Source organism: Oryx dammah, unplaced genomic scaffold (genome assembly GCF_014754425.2).
Source record: "Oryx dammah isolate SB20612 unplaced genomic scaffold, SCBI_Odam_1.1 HiC_scaffold_20, whole genome shotgun sequence".
Lineage (NCBI taxonomy): Eukaryota > Metazoa > Chordata > Mammalia > Artiodactyla > Bovidae > Oryx > Oryx dammah.
The window spans coordinates 59,578,830-59,603,112 of NW_024070204.1; positions in this window are offsets into that span (position 1 = coordinate 59,578,830).

Genomic DNA, 24,283 nt, shown 5'->3' on the forward strand with positions numbered 1-24,283 from the left:
GGCTATAAAAAATGTTGTTGGACTCACATTTAGAATGTCCAAGCATTTTTCAAAAGAAAGTTGCAGGTAACTTTTATGAGTCATTACAAAAATAGTAACTAAATAAATTCCCCTCAACTCTAGGGAGCTTTCTCTAAAGCATATGAAATCATTACATTAAAAATATAGTTCCTTATAGCCCGCATGGTATTCTAATGTCATTATTTTCTGAATGTCACTCTTCCTGTTGGTCTTTTAGTCCTTTCAGAACAGGAAACTTATCTTTGTGTTGTAGCCTTCCCAGTGCCTAACATACAATAAGATCCAATAAATAGCAAATATTTGAATAAGGATTTAGAAAACATGACCGCAGTCATATATCTGCAGAGACCTAGACATGATGCAATGACAGCTTTTCTAAGTAGAATTAGAGGCTAAACAGGTGTTATTTGCCCTTATTTCTTTTTACCTTATGGACCTAATTTCAAAAGAATAAGGAAAACTAGGCAAAGTCAGGTGGCAGAGTGGACAAAGGTAACAGTCTTTGTAAGCCCTTAGCAACAACCCCAGAATTTCTTTGGGGTTTCAGGCACTGATGGCTTGTCCTTTCCACTTCTGGAAATGACAGCTACCAGACTGTGTTTACCCCTGCCGAGAGTCTCAGTGGTTGATTATGGAAAGCCTGGGCCCAACTGGCACCAGGTGCCCTTAAAAATGGCCCAGTTATCAGTTGGCAAATTACAGTCCCTGATCCAGGATATACTCAACCAACAGACAGATTAATTTAGATTTATAACACTTCAAATATCCAGGGAGATCCATCCACAGTGGATAGATTGCACTCCAGTGAGAGGAAGGGGAAGCCAGGGAGGAATTCCAGAGGGCTAGTGAAGCAGACTGGGAGGGTGGCAGGATGAGAGTTCACCGGTCCTTGTTACTTAAACCACACTGCCTCTTCTTTGAGGCAGGACTGGCCCTCTTTGCCTTGCTGGTGTTTCCTCTCCACCATCCCTAGTTGGCCTTTCATTTTTCTGGCCCTGATCATCTATTGAATGCACTGAAAAAATGTTCAATTAGAGAACACTTCTAGCTCTCAGATTATCCCATATCTATGTATTTTAATGTATTTTTGGGCTTCCTTTGTGTCTTAGCTGGTGAAGAATCTGCCTGCAATGTGGGAGACCTGGGTTCTATCCCTGGGTTGGGAAGATCCCCTGAAAAAAAGGAAAGGCTACCCACTCCAGTATCCTGGCCTGGAGAATTCCATGGACTGTATAGTCCATGGGGTCACAAAGAGAAGGACACAACTGAGCGACTTTCACTTCACTTCTAATGGGTCTAGATTTACCCTTTATCTCTTAGGACCCTCCCCTTTTATAGAGAACCATTCAATTACTTTCATTGTTTCACTCTCCTGTTCAAAGGCTGAAAATTTCCTCCCACCTTCCCCTGGCCTACTAAATGAAGATCTGTGCCACCTAGCCTGGCTTTCATCAGCCCTTCCAACTGTGGTCTAAACCCTCCTCTTCTGCCTTCTCTGCTCCCCTGCCTGGAAACACTGCCTCTTTCTGAATCATGCCCACCTTTTGACGTCCTAAGTACATCTGATCTCATTTTTCCAAGCCATGGTAATATTTTAGGCCTCTCAGTTCCTGCAGAATGACCAAAGGCTCGTGTACTCTCAGCTTTCCATGCCTTGCTGGACCCATGGGTTAACTCTCTGTTTAAAACACAGTGGCTCCTAAATGTCACGGACCCTAAATGAGCTCCAGCAGTGAGACAGAGTCAGAGGCCCAAGTCTCAAACCAGCACGACCACTTGATGTTTCTGTCATCTGGCTCAAACGATTTCTAACCTGGTATGGAAGAGACAGGTACACGACCTAGTAAAACATGCTAGAAAACTGAGATTTCGGATTGTTTTAATCATGTGTTCAATAGTATTTATGCTTAGGAACACAGATTATTTTTGTAACACAGTAGGAGGGAAAGTTTAGCCAAATCTTGCCTTCAGAGTGCCTATAGATATTGACTCTACTTTGTAATGATTGATGATTCTTGATCAAAGGTTGAAGCCCCCCATGCCAAAGGATAGGGTAGATCAGAATTTCTGGGAAATGTGAAGTTTTTGTGGTTATTAAAAAGGTACAGGTTTAAGAAAACTAGCAACTTACTCTCTCTTAAATATTGCCTTATGTAAAATGGGGAAAACAATTAATTGACCATGGGTTCTTATGAGAATTAAATAAGACAAGATCTATGAAAGTATTTGAAAATGGTAAGATTTACTTAAATATAGCCTGTGAGTATGTATGAGGTTGTCATTATCTGAGGTTAACTAGTACCAGAAAAAGCTTTGACAAAATCCATTTAAAAAAGGGCCAAAGTGGACATAGAAAATGTTGGCAAATAAGTTCAATTTAAACTTGGCTTTGAAAATTGTAACTAAAAATTATGAAGCCAACTTATTTACATAACATCTAATAAACCCTAGATTACTATTGTGGCTATGTGTTAAATCTTAGGACAAAGAACTAACAAAACTATTCAGGATTTTGGGCGCAATTTATCTAATAAAATTGCTTCATAATACAATACAATTACTTTTACTTCAGATTTGGGTTTCTCAATGTGCTCATAAAAAGGATTATTTTTCAAAGACATTCAAAAATGTGTCCACTTTATTAAGGACCGCTTTCTGTTCGAAAGTCCCATCATCATCTTCAGTTTTTCTCTTCTTCAATAATTTACTGATAAAACCCTACTAGACTTTTACTTGTTGAGAGCTTCCTTTCTGATTGACTATACCTCCCACTTCAATTTCATCCGTTAGAAAATTCTGAATATTTTGTAAAGTTGTAAATTTACTTCAATTTTTCCATTGTTTTCCCACCCGCTTACAATAACAGCTAGTTATTAAAAAACTGTTAGACAAAAACATTGCTATTATGAGTGAAGGTAGATTTTAGATTTAAACAGAGAGGAATGTTAGAATGGACCAATTCATATTGTAATTGGTCACTGTATTAGTTTTTGTGTTATGATGACTTGTTTCCCACTGCAGCTTTGTCCCTCTAAGGCTTTGGGAAAATGCATTTTCAGGTTATGGGTACTCTGTCTCATTTTTCCTAATTCTCGTGTCGTCATGTACTTAATGCCTTACTGAAATAAGTGCTAGATTACTTTTGACTGAAAAAGTAATTGATTGATCAAGTGCGTGAATGGGAAAACTGGAGGAAGAAATGGACGGGCAGCCATAGGTTCCCACTGCAGATTTTACACTTTTAGTAAGAAAGTCACACACAAGAATAGCTGATCTCAGCGAAATAGGCAAACATAACACCAGAGATGAAACGGGCTTGAGGTTTAGATCCAATTTTTCCATTTACAAAACAGAATCAATTTGTCCAAGGTTCATGCTGGAAAACGTGTGAGTTTCTCACTAGGTCTATCCCTTGGAGAGTTGTAAAGGAATAGTTTATAAGAGTAATTGCAATAAAAACTCACACCTACCCTATAAAGGGGACCAACTTTGTTCCTTATACACATTATGTTAGAGATTCTCACATCAGGGAGTCCAAGGGGTCTGCAGAGCTATAGCATGAATGTAGTGATCTCAGGGAAACATTTTACTTAGAGACTTGGAGAAGTGGGAAGAAGGATTGTATCTTTGGCTAGAATATAAACTAGCTCTACAATTTTACAATAAAACTTATTTTAAGAAATTTTACTTTGGGTCTTCCGTGGTGGTCCAGGAGTTAAGGATCTGCCTTCCAATACGGGGAGCTCAGGTTTGATGACTGGTTGGGGAACTAAGGCCCCACACATCATGGGCAACTAAGCCCATCCACCACAAGCCCATCCATCCACGTGGCTGCAATAACAGATGCCCACATGCCACAACAGAGACCCACAGAGACTTCCCCATAGTCCAGTGGTTAAGATTTTGCTTTCCAATGTAATGAGCACAAGCTCAGTCCCTCATTGGGAAGTAAGGTCTCACAATCCTCGTGGCCAAAAAAAAGATTTTTTTTTTTAACTTTTGCAGAAGGTCTTGAAAGTGTGCATGCAGGAAGCACCCCACACACACACACAATCCACCCTTTCGGTGCCCATCCCACTTCACTGGAAAATTTAGCAAGCTCTCCATCTGGCATGTCATCCTTTCAACAACTCTACCACATATACATCATTATCTTTGGTTCCATATGAAGAAAATGAGCTACATAGGAGTTGTGAATGAGAGTTTTCAAACTCTTTAGTGATAGAATCCTGCTTTTTCCTAACTGTGTTGTCTGGTAGTAAGATGACCCTTCCTGTTCCCATGACTGTCTGCATTTTTCTTTCTCTTTGAGTCTCTTTTCCACGTGCCCAATCTCTACAAGGACTCTGGGTGCCTAGAGAGAAAAAAATCTGAGAATTTGTCTTTACACCTTAGGGTTCTGGAGTGACTAGGTCAACTCAGACTGCTGCTGCTGCTGCTAAGTCACTTCAGTTGTGTCCCACTCTGTGCGACCCCATAGACGGCAGCCCACCAGACTCCGCTGTCCCTGGGATTCTCGAGGCAAGAACACTGGAGTGGGTTGCCATTTCCTTCTCCAATGCATGAAAGTGAAAAGTGAAGTGAAGTCGCTCAGTCGTGCCCGACTGTTAGCGACCCCATGGACTGCAGCCCACCAGGCTCCTTCGTCCATGGGATTTTCCAGGCAAGAGTACTGGAGTGGGGTGCCATTGCCTTCTCCTAGCTGATTTGAAAAGAGGACTCTTGAGACCAGGGAATGGAATTAATCTTAGAATGGCATTTCCTCACAGACTGATTGGAATATTACTTGAGGTGTTGGTGCCCTTCTGTCAAATGATATTGAATGAAAAATTGTACACGTCAGGCCAGTTCCTTTTTAAAGGAATGACCAAAAATATATCCAAGAAGTATTGTCGCAGCCCACTTTCCTAACTTTCCAGATACAATTGGTGATTGGGGAGCTAGGCAGGTAAGGGGTCTGCTAGCAGCAGGGAACAGAAGCTTGCCCACTGCCTCATTGGATCAAGGAATCTTGAGGCCCATTTAACAATAGACACTCTTTCACCAGAGTGAAAAAGAATGAATGCAAAAAGATGAACAATGTCTATAAATAGCTCTGGGAAAGGTCTTGGAGAAGGCAATGGCAACCCACTCCAGTACTCTTGTCTGGAAAATCCCATGGACAGAGGAGCCTGGTAGGCTGCAGTCCATGGGGTCGCTAAGAGTCGGACACGACCGAGCGACTTCATTTTCACTTTTCACTTTCATGCACTGGAGAAGGAAATGGCACCCCACTCCAGTATTCTTGCCTGGAGAATCCCAGGGACAGAGGAGCCTAGTGGGCTGCCGTCTATGGGGTTGCACAGAGTCGGACACGACTGAAGCGACAGCAGCAGCAGCAGGAAAGGTGTTTGTCCTGAGGGGGAACCCAGATCCATTCCTAAGTCCTGGGGTCTGTTGTCTCAGCGTCCTACAGAACTGAAATATTAGCCCTGCTCTCACCTCTCTGAGTACAGAAAGTAGACCCATTACCCACAGAAATTTGGTTGGTTTTTCAACATTTTAGAAGAGTCACTAGATTCTTTTAAAGCACAGGAATTTATGAGTTGAAAATAGGCTTAGAATCTCCAGGATTGGGCCAGCACTCCAATTGTGGATAAACCACAATAGGACATAATATTCTTCCTTGCTCAGTTCATATATAATTCTGGTTTGAATATGTCCATACTTGTGGTTTCTATTTCTGACCTAGTTTTGCTTCCTAAACTTCAAAACATTTGAGTATCAATCTCTCCATCGCCCTCTCTTGCTCTTTTCCTGTGTATGCACACACATGCACACACACACACACACACTTCATCACAAACACCTTATTTCTTTTATTGGGATTTCTTTTTACATGACAGTTAGAGGATTGCGGAAAGCAGATGTTGGTGGCCTTATCTGACCAGTTAACTGGGGCTTTCTAAGGAAACTGTGACAGAATTTGTTTATCTGGATCTTTGTCCCAAAAAGCAAACATGCAGGACCCTACGTTGAGGCTATTAAGTGAAGAGTAAGCTATTGTTTGTAAGAAGAATTGTGAGAATAGGGCAAATTGATAAATAACAAGCATTTATGTGGTACTGACTATTTGACAGGTACCTTCCTATGTATCTTAAATAATACTCCCAACAAGCTTGCTATATGCAGAACAATTACTGTCCCCACCATACATTCCCTCCAGAGGAGAAAGTTGGGGCACAGAGATGTTAAGTCACTTGCTTAACAGCTAACTAATAGTGGAAGGAGAATATGAGCCCAGGCATTTAGGCTGCCAAGTGAAGTGAAGTCTCTTAGTCGTGTCTGACTCTTTGAGACCCCATGAACTGCAGCCTTCCAGGCTCCTCTGTCCATGGGATTTTCCAGGCAAGAATATTGGAACGGGTTGCCATTTCCTTCTTCAGGGGATCTTCCTGACCCAGGGATTGAACAGAGGTCTCCTGCACTGCAGACAGACTCTTTACCATCTGAGCCACCAGGGAAGCCAAGTTAATGCTTATTACGATTCACCAGTCTACTTTGCTAGCTTTATTTATTCATCCATCATAGCCTCAACCCTCTATTCTCATTTATTCTTCCTTTCACTCTCATTTTTTTTTCTTTTTTCTCTCTATCCCACTGTTTATTCCAACAAGAAACCAGTCCTTTTTTAAGCATTTGCTATACTTAATCTTGTAAGCTGTTCCTCATTCATTCAGCAGATAAGAGGACATTTCTATTGAAGATACTTAAAGATAGAAATAAGATTTACCTACTTAAAGTATACAAAGAAAATGCAATTTCTTTTCTTTGTAAGTCTTAGAAGAATATTTCTTCTGAGGGTTAATAAAAACTTCTTTACTTTGCTCTTACTTCCTGGATTGCAAAAAACTCTTTAAGATTTTTGTCTTTATCAATCGTCCTTAAAATTTCAAGGTCTTGAGTCCAGTAAGTTGGTTTATGGTTGGACTCAATTCAGCTGAAATTCTATAACCCATATATCAGCCACTGAACTGAAGCCATTGCTGGTTCTTTATTCTAGCCTCTGAACTGTAGTCATTTCCATGGTAATTTTCTTATTTTTGTGGTGTGTTTTTTTTGAGATTCTGCTTTTGAGCTTCCCATCAAACCAAAAACAGATTTCTCTTTTCCATTCCAGCCCATTCTGTTCTTTTAAGGTGGAGGACAGCTGTGAAGTAGGGCTGATTTCTGCTGCCTACTAGACTGTCAGCTGCTGGAAGGCTAGGACCAATGAGAGCATCTTTGTTTCCTGGTGCCTGGCAATGTCTAGCATGTAATAGTTGCTTAGTAATTGCGGGTTAAAATGAACTAAACAGTGAAATGGGAATCCTTTTCTCTATGTTGGCCATCTTCCTATTTCAGACTTTGGATATAAAATCCCGCTGTAGTTTACCAAGAATTCTTCTCCACTGTATAGCCATTATTAAATTAGTAGAATTCCAAACTGAGAATGGGTTGATATGTCAGCAAACTTCTTTTTGTTCAAGATATCCTCTGCCAAACTTTTGAATCAAAACCCAGTCCCAGAATGTTACTAATTCCTAAAGATTGGTGATGGATACATGAAGGTTTATAATATTATTTTCTCTACCCTTGTGTATGTAGGATATTTTGCATAACTTGTTAAAAATCTGCCTACATAGAATGATACAGTTAAATTAGGATAATGGTGATTTTAAAGGAAGTGGTTAGTATAACGGAATACACTCAAATTTTCTAGGCATCATTGCAAAAGAAGCTATTAATATTTTTTTTACCTATAGTGGAGTACTGATTTAAAAGTTTAGTTAGAGCTTGCAAAAGCATTTTAATTTAAATAATGCCTCTTTGGAAATAATATTTATTCTTTATCTTCCTATGGAATGCAGTGGCTGGGGGTCTGTCTTACAGCAAAGTGGTCAATCTGTTCTAAAATGCTGAAGGAATCTAGGTTGTAATGCTGATATTTTCTAAGGACTTAAATATGAAATGGTACCAATGAGAATATACACTGGAAACTTTAAGCGTATATGGTAACTCTGTGTGAATGCATGTGTGTGGCTATACGTTAGATAAATATTTACAACAAGAGATCTTTCCACTTAAGGGAAATGGGGGAAATGTTAGCTATAGCCATTAAAATTGCAAACATTAATGGCTCAGGAATGTTCAAACAGCAGGTTCCTGTTTCTAGCCCTGCAATTAGACTCGTCTATACAATTGTGTTAATTGAATAACAGGCTTTACAATGTCTTTATCTAGGTTAATATATCCACTTCAAACAGACTGGACAATGGCTTTTTGTGGTAATAGTGATCTTTAGTTTATTGGAATCTTCTTGAAAAATCAAAGTAACCTACACAAGGAAAGGAGGTAAACTTAAACTAGAATTTTTTGATGTTTGGGATTTTTAGAAGAAAGTGGGATCTAAGTTGCATAGGCCTGTGACTCAGTATCCACTGCTTGCTACTACCATATATATTTCGGAAGTTCTCTAGTGTCTCAGTTTCCCAATTTGTTTAACATGCAGAGATCATTGAGTTTAGAACTGAACCCACAATTTAGAAATACAAGGATTATTCTTACACTTGCCATCGGTGTTTTTCCTCAAATATGCAGTATCTAAAGGAACTGATCCAAACTCCTTGACAAAAAACGAAACAAAACACTTATTCCTACCTGAAATTTAGTTCCTTCTTTTTTGGGAGGAGAACTGGTTTACCATATGTATTCCTATAATAGTGTGAAGATCTAAGAAGCTTCTGAGATTCAGTATTAGCAGAGATAACATGTCCACCTACATAGATGTGAGGATGGGAGCATCAGAGGAGATGTGAATGCATCCTCAAATCAGATGGCAGCTTCCCAGTAAGGTGATGGCTGGCGGGGATGCTGGTCAGATTGGCTACTCCTACACATGGGATCCACATCCCCAACAGAGTGCGCATGAGGAAGCCACAGCCATCTTCAAGGATTAAAAAAAAAAAAAAAAAAAAAAACTTGAGTTCTCTCCAAAATCAGAGCTTGGCAGGGTTTTGGACCAGGCATTCAGCAATATGAATAGCTCATTTTCAGACGCTGTTCACATCTTATCTGATGTGAACTGATTCAGTATAGTTTCTCCAGAAGACTTTAAAAACCAAGTAAATATTAAGCTGTTCTCACTGTGTTAGCCAAACACAATTAATTTTGCTCTGTATAATCCTAACAAACTAAGATGCTACAGATGGAACATTCCTAGTTCCTCTGACCCACTTCAAATGAAAGTATATGCAACTGAAGCCAATTCCATGACTAGCTGGGCATAGTCAGAATTATTTGTTTTAACATTACTTTACTTCATGTCTCCCTGTTAAGGATATGCCCAACTATCAACCAATCTGAAGCTAAAATACCCCAAACTACAGCATTCAACTGTTAGTCCTTGTGGGAGGACAATCTTTGATCACAAATCCCTTTGGCCATCCACTCTGTGTTACCAGATCAAAAATAGGGGTATTTATTTCATTTGGCAAAGATTGGAAAAATTAAATCAACACATTACCAAACACAAGCTCCGGAAGATGTGGCTCGGACAAGGATCATCGCGTAGTCCCAGAGAAACAGTGTTTTTATGGCACATAAAGTTTTTATTATACCTAAATTCTATATTTATTTTTAATTCTTTTCAAGTCAGTCAGTGGGAGGATTGCTGGCTGATAGCAAATTGCAGATTGTAAAAATTGTTCCACAGTGAAGCAACATCTTTTTCCACACTGACTCTGGTCCAGGTTCTCATAGCCTTGTTCTTACCACACTGGGTCATGGCCAGGTATCTTGGAGTTTAGACAAATCCAGCCAGCTAAGGAAATCCTAAATGATAGTTCTGTCATGATGTTCTTACCCGTCTTCCTCCTAGACCCCAAACCATTGGCTTCCTTGCCACTGGGCCAGGATATATCCTTCCCTCCTTCCCTTCTCCAAACAATGACCAGCATTCTGCAAAGTTCTTGGCCCATGGTTTGGCTCATACTCCCGGGACCTTGGAATTCATCTAGCAGTGAGGCTCTCATAACCCAAACTTCCTGTGCAGACTTCAAACACACACACAAACACTGGGACCAGAGCTCATGGAGCAAGAAAATAACACAAAGTACACAAACTCTCTCCTCAAACCTGCCAGCAACATCCTAATAAATCCTGCCTTGTTTCCCCGGTGGAAGAAACACTTCTGGGATCACTTCTTCTCTACTTGTGAGATGAAGCATCCTCCAAACCCCAAAAATGTAGCCTAGATTCTTCACAGGCAGCCTCCTTACTAAGCTACAGTTTCTGAAATTAAAAGTTACTCTTTGAAGATATTAACAAAATTTCCATTTTTAAGCACCCAATTTTACTTCCCCACAAATCTACTTTCTGCAAAAGCTTACACTCTGATAGAGGATATTTACACACACACACACACACATACATACATACATACATACATACATACATACATACATACATGTATAGGCTTCCCTGGTGGCTCAGTGGTAAACAATTTGCCTACCAATACAGGAGGTGTGGGTTTGATCCCTGGGTTGGGAAGAGTCCCTGGAAAAGGAAATGGCAACCCAATCCAGTATTCTTGCCTGGGACATCCCAAGGACAGAGGAGCTTGGTGTTCTATAGTCCATGGGGTTGCAAAAGGATTGGACACGGCTTAGCAAGTAGACAGCTAAACAGCAACAACACACACACACACACACTCACACACACACACATCACACAATAAATACACAGGACCCAGGTCTCTTCTTGCAAAGACTTTAAATAATTGCAGTTGGATTTTCTGCTTAAGGGGTGGAAAAGCCTCCTGGGGAAAGTAAAATTTGAATCTTACTCTAAAAGGATACATTCAACCAATACAAACTCAGAAAAAGTTCTTCCTATCTCCGATCACACTTTCTGAGGAAGGAACATGAACTTTGAAGAAATTGCAGGGATCTGAGGCTGAAAGTCACTACTTTGAGGAGGAGGGGAACCGAGATTCAGCTGGTCCACACTTTGCAAAGCCAGTGTTTGAACAACCAAGGACTGACTGTGCTCACTCATCTCGCTTCTTCCCCGCGTACTTTTTAGCAGCAGCTCTGAGTTCCATAGGCAGAAATTCCATTGAATAGATCTAGTTCTGGCTTTAGAAAAGGGAGTCTAAACTTCATTTTTGTTTGTCCTGTTGATGAGTTTGTTCAAAGTCACTGGAATGGCAAGTCAAAGGAAAGGTTATGATTTCTCTCTTGTCCACCAGGGTCAAAAGATTTCCCTCCTTTTGCTATGGATGGTGGAGGTTCTTATCAAAAACCCTTAACGTTTTCTTCAATTCTGGACCTGTCTTCTGGCTATGTAATGAAATTCTTTCTCTAGAGTTGAAACTCATGACTTACCAAAAAAGTCTCTGGCAAAAGTAAACACACCTTCTGTTTATGGACCAATAGTAGAAAACGCCATTAGAGCCCAAGTACTCCTAAGAAAATTAAAGATCTTTGGGTATCAGGACCTCAAAACAACATGGTATCCAGCAAGTCACTCTGAGTCATATTTTCCATCAATAAAAGTTCTTAAAACTTGTGCAAACATTAATTAAACAAAGATCATAGAGCTCCAGACAATTAAAAAAGCATTGGCTCCCAAACATTAAGGATAACTGTGATAAGATGAATAGGTTTGAGCAAGTTTCTTAAAAGTGTGCTGAACCAAACCGTTAGGAACTGGGTGGTGCCTTTAAAGATACAGACAGCATGTGTGGCTTGCTCTGGACCAGAGGCCATGAATGAGTCTTCTTCAGTTCAGTTCAGTCACTCAGTCGTGTCCGACTCTTTGCGACCCCATGAGTCGCAGCACACCAGGCCTCCCTGTCCATCACCAACTCCCGGAGTTCACTCAGATTCATGTCCATCAAGTCAGTGATGCCATCCAGCCATCTCATCCTCTGTCGTCCCCTTCTCCTGCCCCCAGTCCCTCCCAGCATCAGAATCTTTTCCAATGAGTCAACTCTTCGAATGGAGTGGCCAAAGTACTGGAGTTTCAGCTTTAGCATCAGGTGGTATGATTTGGGAAGACCTGATAAAAATCCATTTAGTGCTTCTTTTGGAAGAGGTAAAATTTATACCATCAGAGATTCATTATTTGGGGATAGGATTTTTGTTATTAATTTTTTGATGAAATGCACATACTCCTGGGAAGCAGTATGACCTTAGCATTAGCAATCACTTGAAATGCATATCAATAACTTCTCTAGAGGGTGAGAAAAATGAGTCAGAGGGAATGAATTTTGGTGGAAAGATTACTTTTCACTGTGTCAGAAAGGGGCTCAGCAGAGTTAAAATAATGAGCGTAATAAATCCTATTAAGAAGAATCCTAGATCACCAAAAATTTAACAAAAAGTAATAAACCTCTAGTGGCACGATTTCCTCTATTCCTCAGATTATAATACCCATCCAAATCTCCTTCAGCAAAGACTTTGGATGATTGTAATTAGGTTGTTTTAACTGCATTATCTACACATATTATTAATACAGAACATGCATGGGCATATATACAGCTTTATAACATGCAAGCCTGTGGGCTTCTCCCTTAGGATGTTTCCACCCTTCCCTACCCCAGACAAAGGATAAGATAACCAACCAGCCAGTCAGCCCTTCTGGAGGCGTTACAGCCATTATGGACTTGTTCGTAACAACTGCTCAAAACTCCACATTTTCCTGCCCATTTTGCTCCTGTTTTCCTGTGCCTCCTTTCTTCTAGTTCAGTTCTGCCCTAACTGGAAATTGAGCCACTGCTCAATTTATCTCACTGCTCATGTTATCTTATCCTTTGTCTGGGGTAGGGAAGGGTGGAAACATCCTAAGGGAGAAGCCCACAGGCTTGCATGTTATAAAACTATATATATGCCCATGCATGTTCTGTATTAATAATATATATAGATAATGCAGTTAAAACAACCTAATTACAATCATCCAAAGTCTTTGCTGAAGGAGATTTGGATGGGTATATAATCTGACGAACAGAGGAAATCATGCCACTAGAGGTTTATTACTTTTTGTTAAATTTTTGCTCTTGCCTCTGTATTTTGAAGGTGAATTTTGTTTCTTTGGTTCTGTTTTAGACCTGATTTAAGTTCTCCATCCAACAATTTTGCTTCTTGAGTGCTGGGTAAAATCTCTACAAAACACAGTTTGGCTTCAACCTTGGCCTGAGGGGCTCTGGGGAGGCAGGATCCTCGGAGGCCTTACTGATGCACTTCTGCTGCTGTGGTCAGTGTGTTCCATTTCATATTCTCATGATGTCCTCTTCCCACAGAGAAGAAATGATGGAGATCTTCACTTCCAGTTAATGTCAGCCCAAAGAATCTTGGAGAATTTATAGCAGAGAAGGTTATAGTGACATTTTAATGGCATTTATTTGTCTGTCTTCACCCTAATTACAAAAATAGCAGGTCACTGGAGAAAATCTGTAAAGCGAAAAAAAGATCATCTAAAATTATCCATAATGCTATCTCCTAGACATAATATCTGTTAACATTTTAGTTTATAAATTCCCAATATTATTTCTTATATCTAAGTACATTTGCATAGCAAAATTAGTCACACTAATAATTGTTTTCACTTAATTTTATCTAATATATTCAATTACTATTTCCTTTATCTTTAACTGATTATATTAAATTTGAAAATCTTATAAAACTTCATGAATTCAATATAATGGAAATCTGGCTGTGAATAAATATGACAGAGGCAATTAAACAAATAAGTAAGGCTACTAGAGATAACTTATAAAGCACAGTATAAACATGACTTAGTGATCTAGACTCTTTTCAGGCAGTGTCACTTATGGGTAGCAATCTTCAGACCATAAGACAGAACCTCTCTCTGTAGCATTGAACTTGGAGTCAAATACCCTGGTATGAGTTGAAATCAGTGCTACATCCTTCAACAAATTCCTTGGGCTTTCTTTTTTAATTTTGGAATATTGGAATGTAGTTGAATAGCAATGTTAGTTTCAGGTATACACAGAATGATTCAGTTTTATATATATATATACACACACATGTATCTATTTTGTTTTTTAAATTCTTTTCCCATTTCGGTTAGTATAGAGTCTTGAGCAGAGTTCCTGTGCTATATAGTAGATCCTTGTTGGCTATCTATTTTAAATATAGCATTGTGCACATGTCAATCCCAAACTCCCAATCTGTCTCTCCCTGCAGCCATCCTTCCCCCTGGTAACCGTAAGTTCATTCTCTAAGTCTGTGAGTCTGTTTCTGTTTTGTAAATGAGATCATTTTTTAAATTCTGCATATAAGCAATATCATTATATTTGTCTCTTTCTGCCTGACTTACTTCACTTAGTATGATAATCTCCAGGTGCATCCATGTTTCTGCAAATGGCATTCTTTCATTCTTTCTTATGGCTGAGTAAGATTCCATTGTGTAATTGTACCACATCTTCCTTATCCATTCATCTGTCGATGACAGTTTCTCCCGTATCTTGGCCATTGTAAACAGTTTTGTAGTGATCATTGGGGTGCATGTATCCTTTTGAACCATGATTTTCTCTGGATATATACCAGGGATGGGATTGCAGGATCATGTGGTAGCTCTATTTTTAGTTTCTTAAGGAACCTCCATACTGTTCTCCATAGTGGCTGTACCAATTTACATTCCCACCAACAGTATAGGAGGGTTCCCTTTTCTCTACACACTCTCCAGCATTTATTGTTTGTAGATTTTTTGATGATAGCTGTTTTTACTGCTGTGCAGTGATATCTCACTGTAGTTTTGATTTGTATTTCCTTAATAATTAGCAATGTTGGGCATCTGTATGTCTTCTCTGGAAAAATCTCTGTAGACCTTCAGCCCATTTGTCATTGGGTTGTTTTTTGGATATTTCCTGGAGAAGGAAATGGCAACCCACTCCAGTATTCTTGCCTGGAAAATCCCATGGACAGAGGAGCCTGGTGGGCTACAGTCCATGGGGTCACAAAAAGTCGGACATGACTGAGCAACTTCACTTTGGATATTTAGCCACCATTGCTGTTTGTAAGTTTTGGAGATTAATCCTTAGTTGGTCATATCATTTGCAAATGTTTTCTGCCATTCTGTGGTTGTCTTTCCATTTTGTTTATAGTTTCCTTTGCAAGCAGAAGTTCTTGAGTTTAATTAGGTCCCATTTGTTTATTTTTATTTTTATTTCCGTTACTCTAGAAGACAGATTGAAAAGCATATTGCTGCATTAATGTCAAAGTGTTCTGCCTATATTTTCCTCTAAGAGTTTTATAGTATCCAGTCTTACATTTAGGCCCATTTTGAGTTTATTTCAAACCATTTTGAGTTTATTTGTGTTTGATGTTAAAGAGTGTTCCTATTTCATTTTTTTACATATAGCTGTCCAGTTTTCCCAGCACCACTGATTGAAGAGGTTGTCTTTTATGTTTCAAAAAAATTTTTAAGATATTTTTGTTCTAGTTCTGTGAAAAATTCCATTGGTAATTTGATAGGGATTGCGTTGAATCTGTAGATTGCCTTGGGTAGTATAGTCATTCTGACAACATTGATTCTTCCAGTACAAAAACAGTATATTTGTCCATTTGCTTGTGTCATCTTTGATTTCTTTGTCAGTATCTTATAGTTTTCAGAGTACAGAACTTTTGCCCCCTCAGGTAGGTTTATTCCTAGGTATTTTATTCTTTATGCTGCTGCTGCTAAGTCACTTAAGTCATGTCCAACTCTGTGCGACCCCGTAGACGGCAGCCCACCAGGCTCTGCCATTCCTGGGATTCTCCAGGCAAGAACACTGGAGTGGGGTGCCATTGTCTTCTCTGTTATTCTTTATAATGTGATGGTAAATGGTATTGTTTCTTTAATTTCTTTTTCTGATCCTTCATTGTTAGTGTATAGAAATACAACAGATTTCTATGTATTTATTTTGGATCCTGAAACTTTACTGAATTCATTGATAAGCTCTAGTAGTTTTCTGGTAACATCTTTAGGATTTTTCATGTGTAGTAACATGTCATCTGCAAACAGTAACAGTTTTGCTTCTTCTTTTCCAATTTGGCTTCTCTTTATTTCATTTTCATTTGAGTGTCATGGCTAGAACTTCCAAAACTATGATGAATAAAAGTGTTAAGAACAGACATTCTTGTCTTGTTTCTGATCTTAGAGGAAATGCTTTCAGCTTTTCATTGTTGAGTATGATGTTAGCTGATGGTTTATCATATAAGGCTTTTATTATGTTCAGGTTTGTTCTTTTATACCCACTTTCTGGAGCAAGTCACTGTAATTTCCTTCTTCTTCCTTTTTTTTTTTTTTTTGGTGGTATTCATTCATAATTTTCTTGTTTCCAGTTGTGGCCTTTTTTCTACCTAGAGAGGTTCCTTTAGCATTTGCTGCAAAGTTGATCTGGTGGTGCTGAATTCTCTTAATTTTTGCTTTTCTGTAAAGCTGTTAATTTCTCTGTCAAATCTGAATGAGAACCTTCCTGCGTATTCTTGGTTGTAGATTATTCCCTTTCATCATTTTAAGTATATTGTGCCACTCCCTTCTGACCTTCAGAGTTTCTATTAAACAGTTGGCTGATAACTTTATGGGAGTTCTCTTATATATTATTTGTTGCTTTTATTATAATATTTTGTCTTTGTCTTTAACTTTTGTCAGTTTGATATCTATGTCTAGGCATGTGCCTCCTCAAGTTTATCCTGCCTAAGTCGCTGTGCTTCCTGGAGTTGGCTGTTTCCTTTTCCATATTAGGAATGTTTTCAGTTATTATCTCTTCCAATATTTTCTCAAGTCCTTTTTCTCTCTCTCTTCCTTCTGACATCTCTATAATGTGAAGTTTAAATATAAAACTCTCTGTCTGGAAGAAAAAATTAAATAAAAGAAACTAACAAGCTAAATAAAATAAACTTTTATTACAAGACAGATTTAAAAAATGACCTAAACCTAAAACTGGGTGTTCCTCCACAAATAGCATCAAACACTAGCCTCCTAATTGCCAATTTGTATGTGTGGAGTGGAAGAAAGGGATCTAGAAAACCATGAAATATGAAAAGAGTGAGAAACCTGTGGCACTCCACCCTACTTCAGTTCAGTTCAGTCACTCACTCATGTCCAGCTCTTTGCGGCCCCATGGACTGCAGCACACCAGGCTTCCCAGTCCCTCACCAACTCCCGGCACTTGCTCAAACTCATGTCCATCGAGTTACTGATGCCATCCAACCATCTCTCATCCTCTGTCATCCCCTTCTCCTCCTGCCTTCAATCTTTCCTAGTATCAGGCTCTTTTCCAATGAGTCAGCTCTTCCCATCAGGCGGCCAAAGTATTGGAGCTTCAGCTGCAGCATCAGTCCTTCCAATGAATATTCAGGATTGATCTCCTTTAGGATGGACTGGTTGGATCTCCTTGCAGTCCAAGGGACTCTCAAGAGTCTTCTCCAACACCACAGTTCAAAAGCATCAGTTCTTCAGTGCTCAGCTTTCTTTATAGCCCAACTCTCACATCCATAAATGACTACTGGAAAAACCATAGCTTTGACTAGATGGACCTTTATCTAGTCCACTAGACCACTCTGCTTAGAAGGCTATAAAACAAATTTAAGTAGATTCCACTGTATATTACAGACTAAAATCAATGCATTTGTGGTGGCAATTACCTATTGTCTTATGCTCTTCTCTGATGTGCATTAATTTTGGTGCTAATTCTCAAATAAATCATGAGCCTGATGAAGGCAAGATATGCTTAGTAACCTCTGTGGCTCTGATGAGTCTAATCACAACAGAAGGAGCTCATTAAAACCTGCTGTTCCAAGATACACAAAGGGCTCTTAAAGTAAACAATAGGAAAATAAACAACCCAGTTTAAAAATGGGCAAAAGATATGAATAGCAAAAGATATACAAATAGCAAGAAAGCATATGAAAAGATGCTCAATATTGTAAGTTCAGTCGCTAAGCTTTGTGACCCAATGTACTGTTGCATGCCAGGCTCTCTGTCCTCCACTATCTCCCAGAGTTTGCTCAAATTCATGTATATTGAGTCAGTAATGCTATCTAACCATCTCATCCTCTGCAAAGCAATGAAGACAAAAGGAGAAGGGAGTGATGGTATGTCTTTGTGGTAGTGGTTGTTCAGTCTCTCAGTCATGTCCAACTCTTTGTAACCCTATGGACTGCAGCACACCAGGCATCCCTGTCCTTTACTATCTCCTGGAGTTTGATATAACTCATGTCCATTGAGTCATTGATGCCATCCAACCATCTCATTCTCTGTAACCCCCTTCTCCTCCTACCCTCAATCTTCCCCAGCACCAGGATCTTTTCCAATGAGTCGGTTCTTGCGTCAAGTGGCCAAAGTATTGGAACTTCAGATTTAGCATCAGTCCTCCAATGAACATTCAGGGTTGATTTCCTTCAGGAGTGATTAATTTGGTCTCTTTGTTGTGCATAGGACTCTCAACAGTCTTCTCCAGCACCACAGTTCAAAAGCATCAGTTCTTCAACACTCAGCCTTCTTTATGGTCCAACTCTCACAGCCATACAGGACTACTGGAAAAACCATAGCTTTGACTAGACAGACCTTTGTCGGCAAAGTAATGTCTCTGCTTTTTGATACCCTGTTTAGGTTTGTCATAGCTTTTATTCCAAAGAGCAAGTGTCTAGTGTCACGGCTGCAGTCACTGTCTGCAGCGATTTTGGAGCCCAAGAAAATGGCCGGTCACTGTTTCCATTTTTTTCTTCATCTGTTTGCCATGAAAGTGATAGGACTGGATGCAATGATCTTAGTTTTTTGAATGATGAGTTTTAAGCCAGCTTTTTCACTCTCCTCTTTCACCTTCATCAAGAGGCTCTTTAATTTCTCTTCACTTTCTGCCATTAGAGTGGTATCATCTGCATATCTGAGGCTATTGATATTTCTCCCAGAAATCTTGATTCCAGCTTGTGCTTTATCCAGCCTGGCATTTCATATGATGTACTCTGCATATAAGTTAAATAAACAGGGTGACAATATACAGCCTTGATGCACTCCTTTCCCAATTTGGAACCAGTCTGTTGTTCCATGTCCAGTTCTAACTGTTGTTTCTTGACCTGCATACAGGTTTCTCAGGAGACAGGTAAGGTGGTCTGGTATTCCCATCTCCTGAAGAATTTTCCACAGTTTGTTGTGATCCACACAGTCAAAGACTTTAGTGTAGTCAATGAAGCAGAAATAGATGTTTTTCTGGAACTCTCTTGCTTTTTCTAAGATCCAGTGGATGTTGGCAATTTGACCTCTGGTTCCTTTGCCTTTTCTAAATCCAGCTGAAAATTCTCAGTTCACATACTGATGAAATCTAGCTTGGAGGACTTTGAGCATGATCTTGCTATGAGTACAACTGTTCAGTAGTTTGAACATTCTTTGGCATCACCCTTCCTTGGGATTGAAATGAAAACTGACCTTTTCCAGTCCTGTTGCCACTGCTGAGTTTTGGGAATTGCAAATTAAAACTACAATGAGATACCACTCTGCTCCTGTCAGAATGGCCCAGATCCACAGCACCAAATGCTGTTGAAGATGTGGAATGCAGGCACTCATTCATTGCTGGTGGAAATGCAAAATGCCAGGGCCACTTGGCAAGACAGATTGACAGGTTCTTACATAACTAAATATATTCCTACCATATGATCCACAATACATTCCTTGATATTTATGCAAATGAGTTGAAAACTTATGTCCACATAAAAACCAGCACACTAATGTTTATAGCAGCTTTATTTGTAATTGCCAAAACTTGAAAGCAGTCAAGATGTGCTTCAGTAGATAAACAAACTGTGGTATATTCATATAATGGAATATTATTTGGGTATTAAAAGAAATGAGTTGCCAAACCACAAAAAAACTGGAAGATCCTTAAATGCATATAGCTAAGTGAAAGAAGTCAGTTTGAAAAGGCTACATGCTATACAATTCTAACTATAGAACATTCTGGATAAGGCAAATCTTAGAGTAAAAAAGTGGTTGTCAGAGTTCAGCGGAAGGGAAGGAGAGAAGAGGGAATGAAGAGATAGAACACGAGGGATTCTTTACAGCAGTGAAACAACTCTATATGATTCTGTAATGATAGGCATATGTCATCACACATTTATCAAAATCCATAGAACAATGCAACACAAAGCGTGAACCCTAATGTAAAGTATGCACTTTATTCACATAATACATTAATACCATTCACCAATTGCAGCAAATATACTGGCAAGATGTTAATAGGGAAAACTGGGGGGCAGGGATGGGGGGATAGGGCACACTCTGTTTTCTCTACACTTTTTCTGTAAAGGTAAAACTGATCTAAAAAATGAAATCTGTTAGTTAATCTCTCTTTTATTTTTAATTGATGGTGATTGATTGATTGATTTTAATTGTAAGAAATGTATCCTCTGAAGAGATAGTTACTTTTTCCTAGTAGGCACTGCAGCTGACAATTAGAACAGTGAGGAGTCTTCCCACTGAATACCAACTGCACAGACAGTATGGAATATGAATTTATGGAGCTGTCTGCAAGTCAAGTCTCTTCTTCAGAGCCTTGATCTTTACTAAAATAAAATCCACCGGAAATTTCACATGCCATGGAAGCAAAATTGTTCCTCCCCATCACCTCCCAGGGGAAGTGCCCTTGTGCCCTTGAGCGCAGACACAGACAGGGAGAGGCCAATTAAATAGACCCCTTGCTCTCCTCCTGGGAGTCTTGGAGTTGCACAGAATCATAACTTCCCAGCCAGCTAAAAAGGCCTTTCTACCAAGCTAAGGGTATTTAATGTATTTGCCTTATTAATCTTTGAACCCTTACTAAATGGCATGTGCATTAAATGGACCAGAGATGTGGGAGCTGAGAGGAGAATATTCTGGGTTGTATGGAGTCAGTGTGGAAAAAATAAATGAGGTACAGAAAGGTGGAAGGAGAGAGAGAAAGACAGAGGGACAGAGAGCAAGAGAGAGAATCTTTTCCAAAATCACAAAGCATAGATGTTTATTTTTTTTTAATTTGTTTTTGTTTATTTTTTTCAGTTTGGCTTCTTTTATTATTATTATTTATTTACTTTACTTTACAATATTGTATTGGTTCTGCCATACATTGACTTGAATCTGCCGTGGGTGTACATGTGTTCCCCATCCTGAACCCCTCTTCCACCTCCCTCCCCATCCCATCCCCCTGGGTCATCCCAATGCACCAGCCCCGAGCACCCTGTTGCTGCTACTGCTAAGTCGCTTCAGTCGTGTCTGACTCTGTGTGACCCCATAGACGGCAGCCTACTAGGGTCCTCTGTCTCTGGGATTCTCCAGGCAAGAATACTGGAGTGGGTTGCCATTTCCTTCTCCCTGTGTCATGACCCTGTATCATGCATCAAACTTGGACTGGTGATTCATTTCACATATGATAGTTTACATGTCTCAGTGCCATTTTCCCATATCATCCTGCCCTCGCCCTATCCCACAGAGTCCAAAAGACTGTTCTATACATCTGTATCTCTTTTGCTGTCTCACATACAGGGTTATCGTTACTGTCTTTCTAAATTCCAAATATATGCATTACTATACTGTATTGGTGTTTTTCTTTCTGGCTTACTTCACTCTGTATAATAGGCTCTAGTTTCATCTGCCTCATTAGAACTGTTACAAATGTATTCTTTTTAATGGCTGAGTATTATTCCATTGTGTATATGTACCACAGCTTTCTTATCCATTTGTCTGCTGAGGGACATCTAGGTTGCAAGCATAGATGTTTAAATACAACCATACCCACCATGATTTGAACTCCAAAATTTACACATGGAAATGTAGGGTCACCTGCATATATGGAAAAAGACAGTTCATGGGAAGAACTGATATATTATCCCTTTGTTTTCATATTCATTCTCTTATTTTTGCTGTTTTTCTCACCCATCTCCCCTAAGCTAATATACTTTTCTAAAATTTTCCCTGTGATCACCATAAAGTTCTAATTAATTAGAAAGCACTTTCCCTTCTCTAAACCCTTTCTCAGAGCTCACATTTTCTATTAAAACTTTCCAGAGGACACATTCCTATTTGATTCATTGTGCTATTTAAGGTATCCTGATACTATAACTAACTGGCACCAAGCATCAAAAGAAGACTTGGAGATTCACAATAAGATAAGAACATGAAATCAGGAAAGAAATGTATAGGTCCTAAAGACTAATTTCCTCTTTTTTTTTTTTTAACATATTAAGAAACTGAGACCTGAAAGTTTCCTTCCTTGATATCTTCCAAGGAAGATACCTTCCTCAGTTTCACATAGCAGCAGATCTAGGACAAGAACCCAAGTTAATCAGAATCTTTTTTCCCTTATCTTTAGAGTAGTAGTACCCTTTAAGCTGAATACAAATTTTGTTTCAGTTTCAAAAAACATTATTTTTAAGTATAAAAACACAGTTACTCATTCATTCATTCACTCTCTAATATGGTTGAAGGCATACACTGTTCTAGCACCACACTGGTCCTGGCAATACAGAAATCAATGGAACGAACAACATCTTCAGCATCTTCATTATAAAAAACAGACAAAAGGAAGGGGGTAGGCAGTGGATAAAAATATAAATTGCACTCAGATCTTGTTCTTATGGTACATCAAGGGGTACAGAGGAAATAAGGGAAATTAAAGTTAAAAGTTAAAGAAAATAAAATTAAGTAAAATTAAAGAGATCCTGGGAGTCAGGTCAAGAAATGGTAAAATGAAGTTGCTCAGTCATGTCCGACTCTTTGTGACCCGTGGACTGTAGCCCACCAAGCCCCTCCGTCCATGGGATTCTCTAGGCAAGAATACTGGAGTGGGTTGCCATTTCCTTCCTGGATCAGGGCATCACCACCCTGCTCTACACCAGCCATCCTCCTGGCCATGGCCTTCACTGACTCTGCCCCTCACATCACAGCAGCATGTAGTTTGGCAGTTATTTTAAGAAAGACATAAGTCTCCTGTTCCAAAGGCTCTCTAATCTAAAATGCCCATCACTGATATCATTTCAGAAAAGAGATGTTTGTTGAGTAGAGTCATTTTTAAGTCAAGGGGCCCCTGAAATGCCAATGTGAGTCAGATTTAAAGATTCAGTGGCCACACCCATAAAAAGTAGTGTCAAGATGTAGTCCTTGCTGAGTCCTCAAGTTGGAGGGAGCTTCCAAACCCTTCCTCAAGTGGAGTTATCTTACCTAAAGGACAGAACTCCAGGAGCAGTAATTAAGACAAACTAGTTTGATTTCCTATAGTAAGAGTTGCAAAGATTTCTGTAAAGGGCCAGAGAATAAACATTTTAAGTTTGGTGGGCAGTACAGTCTCAAAGGCAACTACGCAACTCTGCCACTATAGACAAAATTTAAATGAATGATCTTGGCCATGTTCCAGCAAAATCTCAGTTGTAAGCCAGGTTGACTACAGCCCAGGTCCAAACCCTTACCATTTCTTCTCCTGTCTCCCAGAATGCTTTTCAAACTGGTCTGCCTTTCCTATTAAATTGACCCTCTTCACTGCACTAGAAGAAATTCTCTGAAACACAGACCTTAGTCCATGACTTCTCTGCTTGAAACAGGCAATGGACTAGACTTAGCCTACTGGCAAGATTTGCTCTTATCCCAACCCCACTTCTCCATTTCCTATCGTGTAAGAATCACTGTTTGTATACTTTTCCCACAAAGACATATTTGCAGTACATTACCCCATTCACCCTGAACATGTAAAAATCTAAAATTTCAATAGAGTTGCTATTCTTATTTTCTCATTCTTTGCTTTTTATGAAACCGATAAATACTACCTTTCTTAGAAAGTAAATGTTGAATTTTGTTTGATTTTTAAGCATCTTAAATAGTAGCAAGTAATATAAATGTATAGCATTTAGAATTGGAAGGGGATTTAGAGATCTGCTGCTAAGTCACTTCAGTCGTGTCCGACTCTCTGCAACCCCATAGACAGCAGCCCACCAGGCTCCCCCGTCCCTGGGATTCTCCAGGCAAGAACACTGGAGTGGGTTGCCATTTCCTTCTCCAGTGCATGGAAGTGAAAGGTGAAAGTGAAGTTGCTCAGTCGTGTCCGACTCTTAGCGACCCCATGGACTGCAGCCTACCAGGCTCCTCCATCCATAGGATTTTCCAGGCAAGAGTACTAGAGTGGGGTGCCATTGCCTTCTCCATTTAGAGATCTACTAACCCAATACCCTTTCTTGGCATAAGGATCTGAAGCTACAGAGACAAAGGGACTTGCTCA